The sequence below is a fragment of the Desmodus rotundus genome, chromosome 2, assembly GCF_022682495.2.
Source record: "Desmodus rotundus isolate HL8 chromosome 2, HLdesRot8A.1, whole genome shotgun sequence".
NCBI lineage: Eukaryota > Metazoa > Chordata > Mammalia > Chiroptera > Phyllostomidae > Desmodus > Desmodus rotundus.
In genome coordinates, this window is record NC_071388.1 from 150,477,343 (window position 1) to 150,493,103 (window position 15,761).

At 40.2% G+C, this 15,761-nt stretch overlaps 1 long non-coding RNA gene across 1 annotated transcript; it reads left to right on the forward strand.

Moving 5' to 3' along the window:
- The first annotated feature begins 303 nt into the window (after window positions 1-303).
- LOC123478660 (uncharacterized) lies at window positions 304-15,450 on the forward strand. The gene is made up of 5 exons (XR_008426256.1): window positions 304-423; window positions 546-614; window positions 2,949-3,042; window positions 7,543-7,649; window positions 15,193-15,450. It is a non-coding gene; the product is annotated as an uncharacterized lncRNA (long non-coding RNA).
- The last annotated feature ends 311 nt before the right edge of the window (window positions 15,451-15,761 follow it).

Consider the following 15,761-nt stretch of genomic DNA (forward strand, 5'->3'; position numbering starts at 1 on the left):
TAAGTAAAACAACTGTAGAGATAGATTTAAAAAATAAAAATCAAGAAATATTCAAGAATTCCAGTTTATTCTCTTGGTATTTACATCTTTGTTATTCTCTTATTAATTCCTTAATTCAACAAACACTTATGAAGAAACTAGTGTAGTTTAAAATCTTTGCCCATGCCCAGGGCAGAGTATTGGAAAGAATCATGGCAGGGCCAGAGTCCAGGGGAAAGTACTCATAAAAACAGATCACAGCAATAAAATGTCACTCAACTATAAATAAAAAGCCTGGATATCCTCTTTTCCCCCAGCTCCCACAGCCTTTCTCTGCCCTTTGGTTGATCTGTATGGACTGTATCAATGGGTTCCTTGCCCTTTGGCTTCTGGTCGGGGTAAGCCAATGGGGACCCTTGCCGTGGATCAGAGGAAAGAATTGAGGTAAAGTATCAAATCCTCTGGCTCTTTTAATAGTGGGTTACCTGCATTATTGACCAGTCATAGCTCATTTCAGGAAGTGTCCACAAATTACCCATGTGGATGTGTTGTTTGTTTCCTGGCAGGCCCTGACTGATACACTGTGGGAACACATAGGAAGGAATCCTGTGGGGAAATCCAGAAAGTTTCACAGAGTAAGTGGCACTTGAACTGGGTCTTTAAAGTGGAGTAGGAGTTTCTGAGGGGGAGATAAGAGAGAAGTTCAGGGCAGCTGCAACACAGGGCAAACGAATGAAGGGAGGGAAGGAACAAAGATGAAATTGAGAGTAGATTGTGAAGAGCCTTGTGTTTCCTATAGAGATGTTTCCTTTAGACTTACTCCGTAGACAATAAACAGTAGGGTATTTTAGTGGGCTTTAAAGTAGAAAGTAGCTGATAATAGTACAAAGCATTATTTCTCAAATCTAATCATTTCATGCATTCTTTGGATGGGAATATTTTTATGAACTTTTTCAGCTATGTTAATGAATATTTATTTTGTATTCAGTAAAGTAGCAGGATAAAAAAATAAATATTTAGAAATCATTTGCATTTTTATGTACCAATAATGGACTATCAGAAATGGAAACTAAGAAAACAATCTCATTTAAAATTGCATCAAAAATACTTAGGAATAAATTTAACTAAGGATGTAAAAGATCTGTACTCCAAAAATTATAAGATACTGAAGAAAGAAATTGAAGAAGATACAAATAAATGGAAGCATATATCATGTTCATGAATAGGAAGAATTAATGTCATTAAAATACCCATACCACCCAAAGCAATCTATAGATTCAACACGATTCCTATCAAAATACCAATGGTGTATTTCACAGAACTAGAATAAATATCCCCAAAATTTGTATGGAACCACAAAAGACCCCAAATAGCCACAGCAAATTTATGACAATAAATTCCATTAATTATAAAAGAATGCCACCTAACTATAATACCTTGTGTTTTGAGATGATTCAATTCTTCCACTTCTTTCTGCTGCTCAAACTATTGTGAATCGTTCATCTACACAACATGCCGTGAAGTCATTTGACTTTCATTTAATATATTAAATCTCCCTCAAAACTTAGCTGTTTAAACGACCATTTTATTACATTTATGGATTCTGTGAGTGAGGAATTCAGACTGAGCACAGTGGGAATGGCTTGTCTCTTCCAGAATATCTGGGGCTCAATTGAAAAGACTCGATAGCAGGAGGTAAGTCAACGCCTTCATTTTGGTAACTGATACTGACTGTTGGCTGGAACCACAGCTGGAGTGGTGAACTACAGTTTCAACACATGCCTTTCCAGGCAGCCTCAGCCTTTTCCCAGCATGGGACTCTCAGGCTAGTCAGGCTTCTTACTGGCAGCTCAGAGATCCCAAGTGTCCCAGCTCACAAAATAGAGCTTGCCTCACATTTTCTGAGCGAGCTTCAGGAGTCACAAAAGGCCATTTCCACTGTGTTCTATTGGTTACAATGAGCCATATGTCCACCCAGATTCAGGGGAACGTGACATGGATGTTGTGTCTTGATGAGAAATATGTCAAAGAATTGTCAGCTACTTTTTAAAACTACCACGGGCTTTAATAATTAATGTTAGTAAACACAAACACAGATGTGGAAAAAAGCATTTTTCTTTTATGGTGGTCATCTGGATGGTCCAGAAAACACATATTAATAGAAGAGTAACTGTTTCCCCCTCCCTCCCCACACACACATAGGCTCTAAAATTGGCAATTAATTTCCAAATCTGAACACAACTGGTTGGTGTCTTCCATTTCAGAAGATTTTAAAACTGGCCAAAAGATTTTGCTTTCTCCTTTTCCATGGAAGACAGAGGGGTCCCCGAGAAACATGTAGCAGTTGTTGCTCTGCCACTAAAATGCATGCTCAGCATAGCGAAGGTGGCACTCTGCCATCTGGACATCTGTCTACGTGTCTACTTTACCACCATTTGCAGACTACTCAGCTTGGACAAAGGGCCAATACGGAAGATCATTTGTAGACCACTCCGAATCCTCTCAGTTCACCTGCCACTGTCATGGTTAGTGGTTTCCACATAGAGTTACCAGCTTCCCACAGGGGCAACCTGACAGTACCTTCCTCAAGACTCTTCAGTATGCCTCTGGCTTACTGACCCAGGGCTTCGTAGGTGCCATAGCCTGCGGTTCCTGTAAGAATCACGTTGGCACTTATGTAGGCACAGCCTGGAGGTATGGGAAAATAAATGCCCATGGGGCCATCTTTGACCAAGAGAGTGGGAACTGATGGGTGATATTTGCTCTGTTCATTACCCGGCATTACCCTGAGATGCATTTCAAAAGGTTCCCCAGGGCGTCCTGTGGGGTTGAACACTAGTCACCCACAATGGTGGCCAGTTTGTAAACACATCCTTTTATTGATTTCCTTCCTTTATGCTTCACTCTCCCAGGCACTAACCTGGACTTCCTTCCTGAATAAACTACCTGCATACCATCCTTTGTTTCAGGTTGTGCTTTCAGAAATGCATACTATGATAGGTCCATGGAGCTGCTGGATGAATTCATATGGCGGGTGCCCAAGGAACATTACAACAACTCAAGGTCAGCATTGTGGGAAAAGGAGAGGTATCAGAGAAGACAGGCTGGGTATTCTATGATCTCAAGGCCCCAGTCTATCCATTTCTGACTGATGTGGTCTTTAGTGGCATGGAAACTAGACAAGGCATAAATGTGTTCTGTAGCCTAGAGCTTCACTATAATTTAAATACTTGTGTGTGCTAGCCAACCTCCAAGATGGACCCAGTGATGCTTGATTCTTCAAATTCAAGCCCCTTCCTGGACCCTGCACTTCTCGGAGCCCTTCCTTGCATCACTCCAGCCACTTACTTCTGTCTTCACATTTTCTACTACTCGCCCTAATCCTCTTGCCTCCCTCTTATATGGACCCCTGTGATTACACTGGGCCCATGTGGATAATCTCCCCATCTCAAGAATCTTAATTTAGTCACATCTGCAAAGTCCTTTTCTCCATGTATGGTGACACACTCAGAATCTGGGGATTAGAACATGGGTACCTTTGGGGGGGGGGTCACTTTTCAGCTTACTTACCAACTATGGGAGTGAGCCACCTTGGAAGGAGGCCTTCGATCCCTCTGCTGAGAACTTGGCCACAACCTCCTGAGAGACCTGAAGCAGAAATGCCCAGCTAAGCCATTCCCCAAATTCCTGATTCACAGACACTATGTGAGATGACAAATTTTGGCGTAATGTGTTACCCAGCAGTAGATAATGAATACAAAGTAGGAAAGTTCAAAAACATTTAAAATTTCATTTAAAGTTCCATGGGAAGTTTTATTATTGGATTTGTTAGGGAAAAATGCCTTTTAGATTGTTTACAGCTTTACCTGTTGACAATATTTGATTAGGTCCAAATAAGTGCTTTTTAAATTTCTTGTCATTTAGTTAAGTGAATGAAGTTTTGCTGATGTCAAACCCCAAGAATGTGAAAAGATAATCATTTAAAAATTGTATTCATGGCTGTGGGGGAGTGAGGAAGGTTAGGAGGTGACTGCTAAGGAGTATGGAACTTCTTTTTTGGGATGATGAAGGTGTTCTAAAATTAGGTTGTCATTATGGTTGTACAGTGTGCCAATGCATTAAAAACCATTGATTATATAAGTTAAATGGATAAATTATGTGGCATGTGAATTATATCTCAGTAAAGCTTTTTAAAAAACATTATTGAAGCATAGCTAATCTATGAGGTAGGAAGTCAGGATAGTGATTTTCCCACTACGAGAGGCAGTGACAAGAGAAGGCACGAGGTGGGCTCTGATGTCGGTTTTCGATCTGGCTTCTGGCAACATGGATATATTCACTTGGTGGAAACTAGTTAAGCACTTACAATTTGTGTGCTCTTCGGTATGTGTACTGTACTTCGATAAGTTTTACTTAAAAAAAAAGCACACACAAGAGCCTAAATGGTATAATGCTAATCCTAGTTCTCAGTGACAGGTACAGAAGAACATAATTGTCATCACTATGTCAAACAATAAAGGGGACACATGGCGGTGGGAACGGTGGCAGAGCCAATGACTTTCAGTGGCTTTTAGAGAGAGTGTGATTTACCTACCAGTCCCATAAAGCACCCTGTTCTTTCACAATAAAATAATTTATTTTCAAAACATAAATATGTTAATGACATTTCTAGAAATATAGAATTATAATAGTTACTATATGTAAAGTCTTGTATAAGAATAGCATGGGGTTACTTCATTTTAAAAATCCAGTATAAAATTATGTTCAAGGGAAAAAGATCAAGTTTTTAAAAATTTTGTACAGATATTTGGACATCTTATGGAAATTCAGTACTTGGTATCCTCCCTCATGCACTGTGTTGTATTTTTATCACAATACAATGGAATAATATAAAGAAAATGTAATAAATTTTGTAGCAATCGCCCCAAATGTATAGAGTTCATCTATGAGATACCTATGACTGTATTAGCTTTATGAGTTTATGGCATATTGAGAAACCTCTAGGACCATGCTTCCCAAAATGTGGATGACAAGAGCTGGAAAGGATTTGAGATTATCCTACCTCAGGCTAATAAGTTAGCCTGCCACAGTTTCGTGTATGCTGGCAGAAGACATGGGACGACTGGGTCAGAGCTACGAACAATTTATTATTCACAACCACAGTGACAGCAAAATCAAGTGATCATCAATTTTGCACCGAGTTCACCAAACCCCAATTCCCATATGGCAGCATGAGAAATGTCAGGTGACCTCTGCACCTGCCGTGGACCATGTTAAAGGAGACACAGTGGCATCCTTCATACTGGGCATTATAATGTTCTTTTAAAAATTTTAAAAAATATGTTTATTGATATTATGAGGGGGGGATCCCCAAATGCAGAATTTATTTATGAAAAATTGTGTATTTATTCTTAATTGTTTAAACTTCACTCACCTTCAAAGTACTCTCCATTTGGTGCAATACACCTATTAAGATGTTTTTGCCACTGCTCAAAACAGTTTTTGAACTTGTTGATTTTGATACTAAAAGTGCATTTTCTGTTTGGTTTTTTTCCCACCTCTTCAACATTGGTAGACCGTTTCTCTTTGAGGACTTTTTTCATCCAGGGGAACAAAAAAAGTCACTCTCAGTCTAGATAGGGTGGGTAGAGCACAGGGGTCATGCTGCTTTTGGTCAGAAACTGCTGAACAGTCAGTGCTGTGTGGACAGGTGTGCTTGTATATCACCCATCATGAGGTGGGCAAATGCACTGAAAGAGTCTTCAAAAAACTTCACTGAAGCTGAAGGAAGCTTCTCACTACAACACCAGCTGGCATACTGATACAGATGGGTTGCTAGAACACTCTCCTAGCAGGGCAAGCCTATTACTACAAGGGGCCCACCCTCCAGAAGATAATTTGTGTTTTGCGGGGGGTCTGCTCTCATAAAGTGTGAGGGAGAGAAAGAGAGAGAGAGAGAGAAACATTGACCGGTTACCTTCCATACTCACCCTGACTGGAGATCAAAGCCCAAACCTAGGTATGTTGCATGACCGGGGATTGAACCTGACACCTTTTGATGCACAGGACATCACTCCATCCAACTGAGCCACACTGGCCAGGACAACATTCTAATGTTTTATAATGAACTTTGCCTGAGAGAGACTTTATCTTTATTATATTTGACATTAAACAAATCTTCTCTTTTCTCTGGAGGAAGACACTGTCTCTATTTTTCCAAGGGTGTTCACAATATAAACATCCTTGAAAACATAGTGATCAAAGGTGGCTCGTGCCTATGCTCTAAGTTATGCAGAAACACAAGAGCCTCGTGGAGAATTGTCTTCCAACAGCTGATGGGAACTCTAAAGTACCCTGAGTCCTTACATAAGGATGTCAAGAGATCAAAACATTAAAAATTATACTAAAACATTATTTGCCTGTCTCACTCTCATTCTCTCATGAGGTGTGGTGGAGATTTCCAGAGGCCACATGAGAGAGATGATGTCATCTCTCTGATGGCTAATAGAAGGTATGCGTCTGTATTTATGTGTTGTAAAGAATTCTTTCATTTCAATAGACATAATCACATAAACCAAAGCTGTTTGGGAGTCCTCAATATTTTTTTAAGAGGGAACGAGTCCTGAGATCAAAAAGTGTGAGAATTGCTGCCCAAGGAAAATTGTCAGAAAAACAAGACCTTGGGAGGCCTGAGTGCCTGAGTAGAAAGGAGGCCCCAGGAAAATTACTTCCAGACTTTGAGGACATCATAGAAAGGGTAGAAAAGGAAGTCAGTCTTTCCTGAGCTGTATGCCAGTATAGGCAGTTGATTGCTGAACTGCTACCATCTTAATGTGAGCACAAAGATCAGACATTCGGAGAAAAATGACAGGGTAGAGTGGAGAGCCAGCAGGGAGTTAGTTGTCAGCACGCGCACCCTTTGGTGTGGCAACGGAGCATGATTTTCCTCTGAGTCACTTGAACATTAGGAATCCACTCCAGCGATTTTGTCAGTACCCCACCCAAAAGGCCTGGGGTGAAGAAGTTGCAGCCGAAAGAAACTCTAGAGTGGATCACTGGGGAGGGGAGATGAAAGCTGTGGACCTGCTAGTAGGTGTTTGACAACTGGCTTGCCAAAAGAAAAAAATAAGAGAACTGATTGGCGGTTTTTGCCAATTTGTGTAGTGTGAATTCTCCCAACATGGTTGATTTCAAGATATCAATGGATTAACAACCAGCTCATGTAATTTCTGAAAATTTAACAGTTGGCCGGTATGAGCTGGCTTTATAAGGATTGGAATAAGATAAGCAGGATCAGATCTCCTATATACCCAGAACTATACAAGAACGCATTATGCCCCAAAGTAAACTTACAGTGTGGCTCAAAAGAGCTAGCATCCGGGCTCCTGCCATATCCAAGGAAGAAATACATGACCAGTGCAGACAAGAGAGAACCAAAACAGCGTCCTTTAAGTAGGACCCAATTGTCTCTTTCCATAACTCCTATTCCCCTCCCCCCTCATCCTCACCTGAGAAGTGAAAATACTAAAGAAGGATGAGGACCACACCTACTGTGCCCTGTAGGTTTCAGGCTGTGGGTCAAGCAGCAGGAGCTGGAAGAGGGGAGGAGAACTCTATGAAAAGTAAGTTTTAACTGGATGAAAATGGACTGGACTGGAAGTAATCTGAAGGTAAGTGGAAAGAAGGGCTTATCCTAGAACAAATGAATCTGGGACTTGGAGAAAAAAATAACTGTTTTAGGTTTATACTCTTACCAAGTTCAGACTGTTTAATAAATCATATTAAACTGATTTGAAGTTTATCAAAATAAAAAAAAAAATTAATATTCTGGATAACTCACAGAAAGATACTCTATGAGTAGGCTGAAATGGGGAAGTGAATTAGGAGACTATTAAACGTCCAGAATTCAAGGTTGAAGATCTGATGTAAGGAAGTGGTAGATGGGAGGTGGGATGGAGACTGGGGACAGGTTCAAGAGGCAAAGTTACCTGGTGGAGTGACCAGTTTTATATGGTGGGCAGGAAACAAAGAGTTGAGACTGACTCCTTTTTGCTAACTTGGAAGGCTAAATATAGTTTTGCATTTTGGGAACTAAGAGTTTTTAAAATTGGCATGAATTTAGAAGACATTATTTTACATGTATGTTGAAGTTGGAAAAGTCCTATCTGAATAACAAACTAAGATAAAGATGATGAATATGTCTCACAGTGTTAACACTTACTAAGATTCATGCTAATAACGTTGTTTTGCTTGCTTTAGAGCTTTATATAAATGATATCATTCTACTTGGTCTTCTGGGGCTTAATTATTCCACTTATTATGTTTCTAAGATTTATTCATGCTCAGCTGTATGTAGCTGTAGTTCATTCATTTCCACTGATAAGTGTTCTATGGGGTGAATATATCATAATTCATGTATTTATTCTTTGTTTGATAGACATTTGTGTTGTTTTTAGTTTTGTGTTTAATTATGTGTACTACTATGACCATGTTACCGGTGCAGATGAGGAAGAGGACAGGGTGTTTAAAATGTTTTAATTCTTACTTTGCAGTGAACATTGTAGGTGTTTATTTTATTGGTATGATTTATAATTGACATATTTTATATAGATTCTTTTATGTGCCACAAAGACTACATTTTAAAGAATAAAATTGTGTCATGGAGAAAAGAAATTGAAAGGGGCGATAGGGGATGTCAGTTTGGAGAGGGCAGGGCTGCAGTTTTAGGTGGGGTGGTCGGAGGAGACTCACTGAAATGGGGACATTTGGGCAAGACCCATGGGAGATGAAGGCGTGGCCACGAGGATACCTGGGGAGACCGTATTAAAATACAGATGTCACATAAAAAGTGAAAAGGAAGACTTTAACAGCTCTTGAAAGGAATCTGTGGGGAGAGGTATGGGGCATAGAATCAGTTGTAACAGCTGTTCCTATCCTCCTTCTTGAGTTTCTCTCCTGGCTGCCCAGTTGGAACAGCTGCTGAAACAGACCTCTGCAGCCAACTTCACCGAAGTGAGGAAAATCCCCTCCCCCTTTAGCTTTTGGCAAACACATGCACCCACACACACAGGCACACTCACACAAACACACACAGGACATTACCAGAATACAGAAACATAGAAATGGATCCATGTACTCGATACATTTTGTTCTAAAGAGAGTAAAATACTGCACTAACCGACCTCGGTACCACTTCTGCACTGAAAGTCAAAGCTGCCTTACAGTCACGCTGTGTCCCAAACTTCCTCCTTTGACTCCCTGGGCACTACCCTGTCCTAATTTCTGTTCCTCCTGGTTTCTCCTCAGGCCTCGCCCTCTTTAGATGTAGTCCGGGGGCAAGCAGCTAAGTTGTGGCCTTGCTTAGGTGGACAGATGTTTAGTGAGTTTACAGATACGTTTGTGGAGAAGGTGTCCTTGTCCTCAAAACATATCAGAAATATTTCCTGGCTGTCCCTACAACTCTTCACGTCACCTGCCCTGTGCTAAAGTTATTTCTTCCTCCAGTTTACTCTAAAGGTTGATCATAAGCCCGATAGGCAATGAGATTTCTAAATAAACTTTAAAAGTGGTCACTAAAATTATCATGGCTCCAAAACAAGCCAAAAGTAAGTCACTTTCCTTAAACAGTACTGTAACTGGTACTGTTTTGTTTTCCTGTAGATGTTAAAAACTTCCCTAATATTCTCTGTATCAACTAAAAATGCTGCTGTTGATAATAACATATGGGAAACCTCACGCAGGAAAACTCAGTCATCGTAAGGGGCCCAAGCATTTGTTAGTGGTGGAAAGATACTTTTGGCAAGAAAGCACCTGCTATGACAAATCAGTGTATTATGTAAATGGCATGTAAACTGTGCTTTCTCAGGCCACCCCAGCCTGGAGAGAATGGCCAAGTTGTGCCCCACCCAAAGGGATTTCTGGACCCTCCAAGCCTCTGTGCCCAACCCCCATGCTGATTCTTAATCTTGTCATGAAATATGGGGAACTCAGCTTTTCCTTGGCAGCCACGGCAGCTACTATTGATGCCCTGGCCTACATATTAGCCTTCTTTGTGACGATGGATGCTGTCCTGGTTGGATCTTGACAAGACATCTGTTGACCTCCCTTCTTTAATTCAGCTGAACTCTGATTAGCCTGTTCCTTGAGGACTACTAAAAGCCCTCTGTCTTAGAACTAGAGCAACATACCAACTTCAAAGCCCCCCCCCCCCCCCTTACAAAGTGGAGTGGTTGTTACAGGACAGAGGAGAAGGAAAGGCTCCAGGGAAACTCTCCTAGTCCTTTGGGTCACCTGTGGAGTGAGAAGCTGGAGTTTGGTGACAATGGAAGTAAGAGGTCATCCGTGGGCAGAGCAACCACTGTTCCAGCTAAGGCCTGCAGCAGGCTGGTCCTCAGAAGCTTTGTGGACCAGTCAGAAAAGTGCTGTGTGTTGAGTTGCAGCTGGAATGACCTGGCAACAGGCTGTCTGGGAAAATGTTAATGCTGGCCTGGGGTAATAGGTTGCCAGGTCCCAGTGGATTGGAGGACTTCCCACCATGGGAGAGGGAGAATGAAGTTGGAAGAGGACAGTTGCCTACAACTCCCCCAGCTCTTTGGGTACTGCTGGAATGAGGGGCTACTAAGCAAATGCTGCATTGAATGGCTGACCTTTTAGCCCCAGGCTTTCCAGTCACTGACTTTGTGCATCAGTCAACATAGTCTAAATTATATAATAAGAATAAATGACCCTCAAATAAACACAGAGTTATTTCTTGTTCAGTTTACATGTCCACTGCAGATTGGCTGTGGCTAAAGTCTACGTATTTTATCACAGACCCATCTTATTCCCAGGGCATGCAGGTCTATGGCAGGGAAAATGAAGTAGAAGAATCCCTCTAAAAGCTTATGTTTTGAATTGGCAGCTGGCCCTCTATTCACATTTCATCAGCCCAAGGAAGTCACATCACCAAGCTTGAGGTCAAATATGTGGCAAGGTTTAATCCTACCATGGTGTGGGGTGGCCAATATTTGGGAACAATAATATAGCTTGTCATAGTATGTGAACTTGAGCAAGGCCTCTCACAACTCTGATCCTTAGCTTTCTTCTGTGTACAGAGTTTGAGCACAGCCTTTTATCCCTCAGGGTTGCTTAGAAGATAAAATGAAGTAGTGCATTTAAATGCCATGTAAATGTGAGAGCTAAAGAATTAAAATGTTGCCCCAGGATTGCTCTACCTCAAATATTATCATTTTAAAAAGCTGTGAAATGTTTCCCTCTTTAGTTTTTCATTCAATACAGGAAATAACCATAAGAAAAAAAATATACATTTTCAGTAAAGCTATTTGCACATGTGAAAAAAGGTATCTTGTCAACATCGAAATTTTACCTTAATTGTCTCACTTCCAAAAGTGTTGTGTGATATAGCAAACGTTATTAATGTAGGAATCTTCCCTATAGCTTTTGGGCCCTGTCCCTTTCCTCCTAAATACGGCTGTGCATACTTGGTTTCTTCCCTTTGGGCCTTTCAAAGAGACTGCCATTGCCCACCAGTCTGGAATGCGTGTTGCAGATTTTGAAAATAAGGACAGGGAGCGGTGCCTCAGGGTCCCAAGGAAACGAGAGGGAGCAGGGATAAGAGCCCTGCATGGAGAGGTGAGATGTTTTCCTCTTGGTAATTGAAAGAAAAGTCTTTTGGAGCTGGGGTCCTAGAGGCTACAAGTAGGGAGTTTTTCTAGAGGAATTTAGTAAAAGAGGATATAGAAATGAAGAATGTAAGGTATATGATTTTGGATCAGTTAAGATTACATTTGTCTGCAAGTGAAGAAAAAACCTCTGAATTATGGTAGCTGACATAAGACAGAAGATTGTTCCTTAGTCAGAAACCATAGGTAGCTCATCACCATCATGGAAGTTCCATGGCCATCAAGGACCTGAGATCCTTTTCTTGTTCCATCGTTCAGCATGGTCTATAATGGTGCAAAGGAGGTGTTTCAGTTTGAGCCAAATCATCTGTGTTTTTGCCAGCATAAAGGAGGAAAAAACAAAGAAGGCCTGCCAACACCCTTTAAGAAAATTTCCCACGCGTAACACCCAACACTTCGACTTAAACTCATTGCCCAGAACTTGTCACATGGCCACACTTGGGAAATGTTTTATTTTATTTTAGACATCCAGCAAAATCAGGAGTTCCGTTTCTAAGAAAAGAAAGAAAAATGGGTATTGGGATGAATGACTAGCAGACGTCCCATATAGTAGAGAAAAAGAATTTTAAGGTAGTGTTGTAAACTATGTACTTCAATATTTTTAACAATTCTTAAGAAATGAAGAACTTCAGTCATTTTGAAATACAGTCTTGGTTTCTGTACCATATTTCATTGCCGGTGAAATAAGTTGAGGCCACATTAGCCATGGCTCAAATCTTATCTGGCCACTAAGTTCTCATTTCTGGTTATTAGCCATGGCTCCTCCCACTGAAATGCCTTTCTGTTCCCATCAACATAACAATTTGTGAGACAGGAAAGGACTTCCCCCCACTGTTATTCTAATTTATTGGATTCCCCAATAAGTGGGCCTGATCTTTTATCTCATATACAATGAAGATATATATTTAATTATATTTACTCTTTTACCTTCTTATATTCTTGCACTCCTTTTTGTAAACTTAGGACAAAGTCTTTTGGAAGTAAGTCAAATGGTAACATAAAAGAATTGTGGACAAAAGCATATGGCTCTTGAGAACCTCGGTGTTCTGGGACAAAGCCCAGGGACCTTGGACTCTTTCCAATGTGAAGATATGTTTTTTTCCTGTAGGAGAATTAAGGGAATATCCTGCCACTTTGCTCCTCTTGTATAAGATTGTTAATGTTGAAGTCTTGTGAACCTCACCTCTAGCCACCTTGAAGTCTTTATTTTCATGTTTGCCAAGTATATATTAGGAATCTATGCTAATGTGTCATTCTTTTATGACAATAAGCCCAAGTTTCACCAATAAGTATACAGACTGTTTCTTTTTCTCTCAGGATGTTTATTAAAAATACATTATAATACAACTTTTGTCATAAAAATAGATGTTCTTGTAGGAAATTTGTAAAAGTATAAGAAAGGAAAAAACCACTCGTTCTAACCATCTTTACCATGTTCATTAGATTCTTTCTAGTCTTGTTTCTATGGGTTTATATGCATATGTGTGTGTGCTTAACGCGTGTTTTAAGCAAAATTGTAATATTCTACAATCACACTGTTTATGTGTTCTGCTTTCAAGTTAATTTAAGCACTTTCCATCCAAAATATTCTTTGAAAGCATAATTTTTAATTGCTTCATAATACTTAGTTTAATACACCACTAAAAATCAACTTCAGTAGGGATTTCCATTAAGTTTGTTGTTTTGTTTTTAAAAGTGAAATGACTTTAACAACCACATGGCAAAGCCTACATTAGTAGTCACAACTACCACTCTTGTTCCAGTGTTTATTGAACTACAATAAGCCCCTTGGCCAGTCGCTTGGTTATCTTGGCCAGTCTTTAAAGGTAGCCTCCCTCCCCTTAGTCCCCACAAACCACATCTCTCAGCATTCATGGTCTTGGATAGTCCTCTCCCATATTGAGTCTGGGGCTTGTTCTGTGTAACCAATAGAATTCAGTGGAAGTGAGGCTGAATGACTTCTGAGGTTTGGTCATAAGAAGCCTTGTAACATCTGCCTTGGTCTCTTTGTGTTCTGGAGGAATCCACAAGTCTGACTGCCTAGGGCTGCCTGGCAGTAAGGAGGTCCAACTTGGCTTTGTGCATAGGCCACAAGGTGAGAGAGAGAAAGATCGAGAGAGGGATAGAGAGATAGAAATATAAAGAGATAGATATGTCCAGCCAACCTCAGCTCTTCCGGACATCACAGGTGTGAGCAAATGAGGCAAATGAGGCCACTTGGATGTTCAGAGCAATTAAACCCCAACCACTAACTGATTTTAACCACATGATGTGAGAGACCGTGTGTCAGAACTGCCTAGTGGAGCCCAGTTAACTTGAACTATAGAGATCAGAATAAATTATAATGTCAAGGCATTAAGTTTTGTGGTGGTTTGTAATATAGCAATAGATAATCCAAACACCGCTATATTAGGTCCTGTAACTTCAGCATCTAGCATGAACTGGCATATGTGGTATATTGTAGATGATAATAAAACTTTTGTTAATGAGTAAATAAACTTGCAATATCACTTGCTCATAAACACACACACACCTGAGTGTATACTGCAAAATTTCCTTATAATTAGGATACTAATAAAACAGTCCCTTTTTATCTTGTTGATTCTTATTTTCTCCATCTAATTTCTCATGGGACTGAATCAGTAAGGATTGATTTGGTATTTGAAACAGAGTAAAGCCAAATGTCATACATGGTTGATTGGAAAATTTCTTTTCAAAATTATTTATTATTTTGTTAGGGAAACTTGATTTTTTAAATAAGTACAACTTGGTTTTGCTTTGAAATTCCAAAATTAAAAAAAAATCGAGTATACACAAGGTTGTGGAAATGGTGTCACATTCTTGCTCATGTTCCCTCTAGAGCACAGGGAGGACAGGGGAGGTGCGGCGCGGGAGGCGTCAGAGAGCCAGGGCTGCTGGGGCAGGTGCTTAGGGAGGCGTGTTAAATGTGGGGAAATTATGATTTTACATGGTTTCTGGGACTTGAAATAAGAAGAAAAGAACTAGAATTGTTTTCAAACTTTCTGTGCTCAACCCTATTCTTTACCCTCTTATGGCAAAAGATGGGTTTTAGAAAAAGAGCCAAGAAAATAAGGATGGAGGAGGATAGATATAGAAAGAGGAGGAACAAGATTCTCTCATGCAATTTGTACTTTCTCCAAGGAAGAAACAATTACAACCCTCACATGAAAAGCAAACCAGTGTTTTCTCTGTTCCTCTTTTCTCCCACTCCTCCCCTCCTTCTGTAACCAAAGTACAGAATACACTCCACGCGAAGTTCTGCAGAATAAGAAAGGACATTAGCCTTGCCAAGACTTGTAGAAAAGAACTGGGACCTTGGCTGAGGGACAGAAGTTTGTTCCTGGTGTGTCCTGAGCCGGGTGCTGTGGGAACAAATCTGTAGGTGTGGCAATCAGAATTTTTGTACTTTTTGAATCAGAAAGTCCTGCTTCTCTGCTGTGATAGGAAATAATTTATGCCAAGAGGTCAGCACAGAGCAAATGCTCAACAAATCTTGTTATCTTTTGTTCAGAATGCAGCATGGAGGAGCCTTGGCACCAATGTAGTCAAGCTGCACAGTGTCCAGGAGGCGATGTGCAAGTATGAAGTATTAACTAAAGTAAGGAGCATCCTTAGTCAATGACACTGTAATAACTACGCATGGTGCCAGTTGGGTACTGGTAATATCATGGGCAAGGCTGTATAAAGTGTATGATTGTCTAACCAATATGCTGTACACCTGAAACTAACACAAAATAATATTGAATATGAACTATAATTGAAAATAAATAAAAATAAATAAATAACTAAAGGTAAATAAAATAAGGAACATCCTATGCTATTGAATATCAAAGCCCCTTTAGCTATTCCAAGAGCAACCCCTGAGATGGGTCCTGCCATGTTGTAGAGGGCGTCCCTGCCACCCTGAACTTGTGCTGTCTTGCTCTAAACATTTAAAAACATGGTAAGAATAAACAAACCTTAGAACTCCTACAGAGTATTCTCATGACTATACATTTTATCCTGAGGGAAAATTTTAGTAGAAATTACCAGTGCCCATTTGAGGCATCTATAAAAACCACATGAAACGCTCTGAAAAAG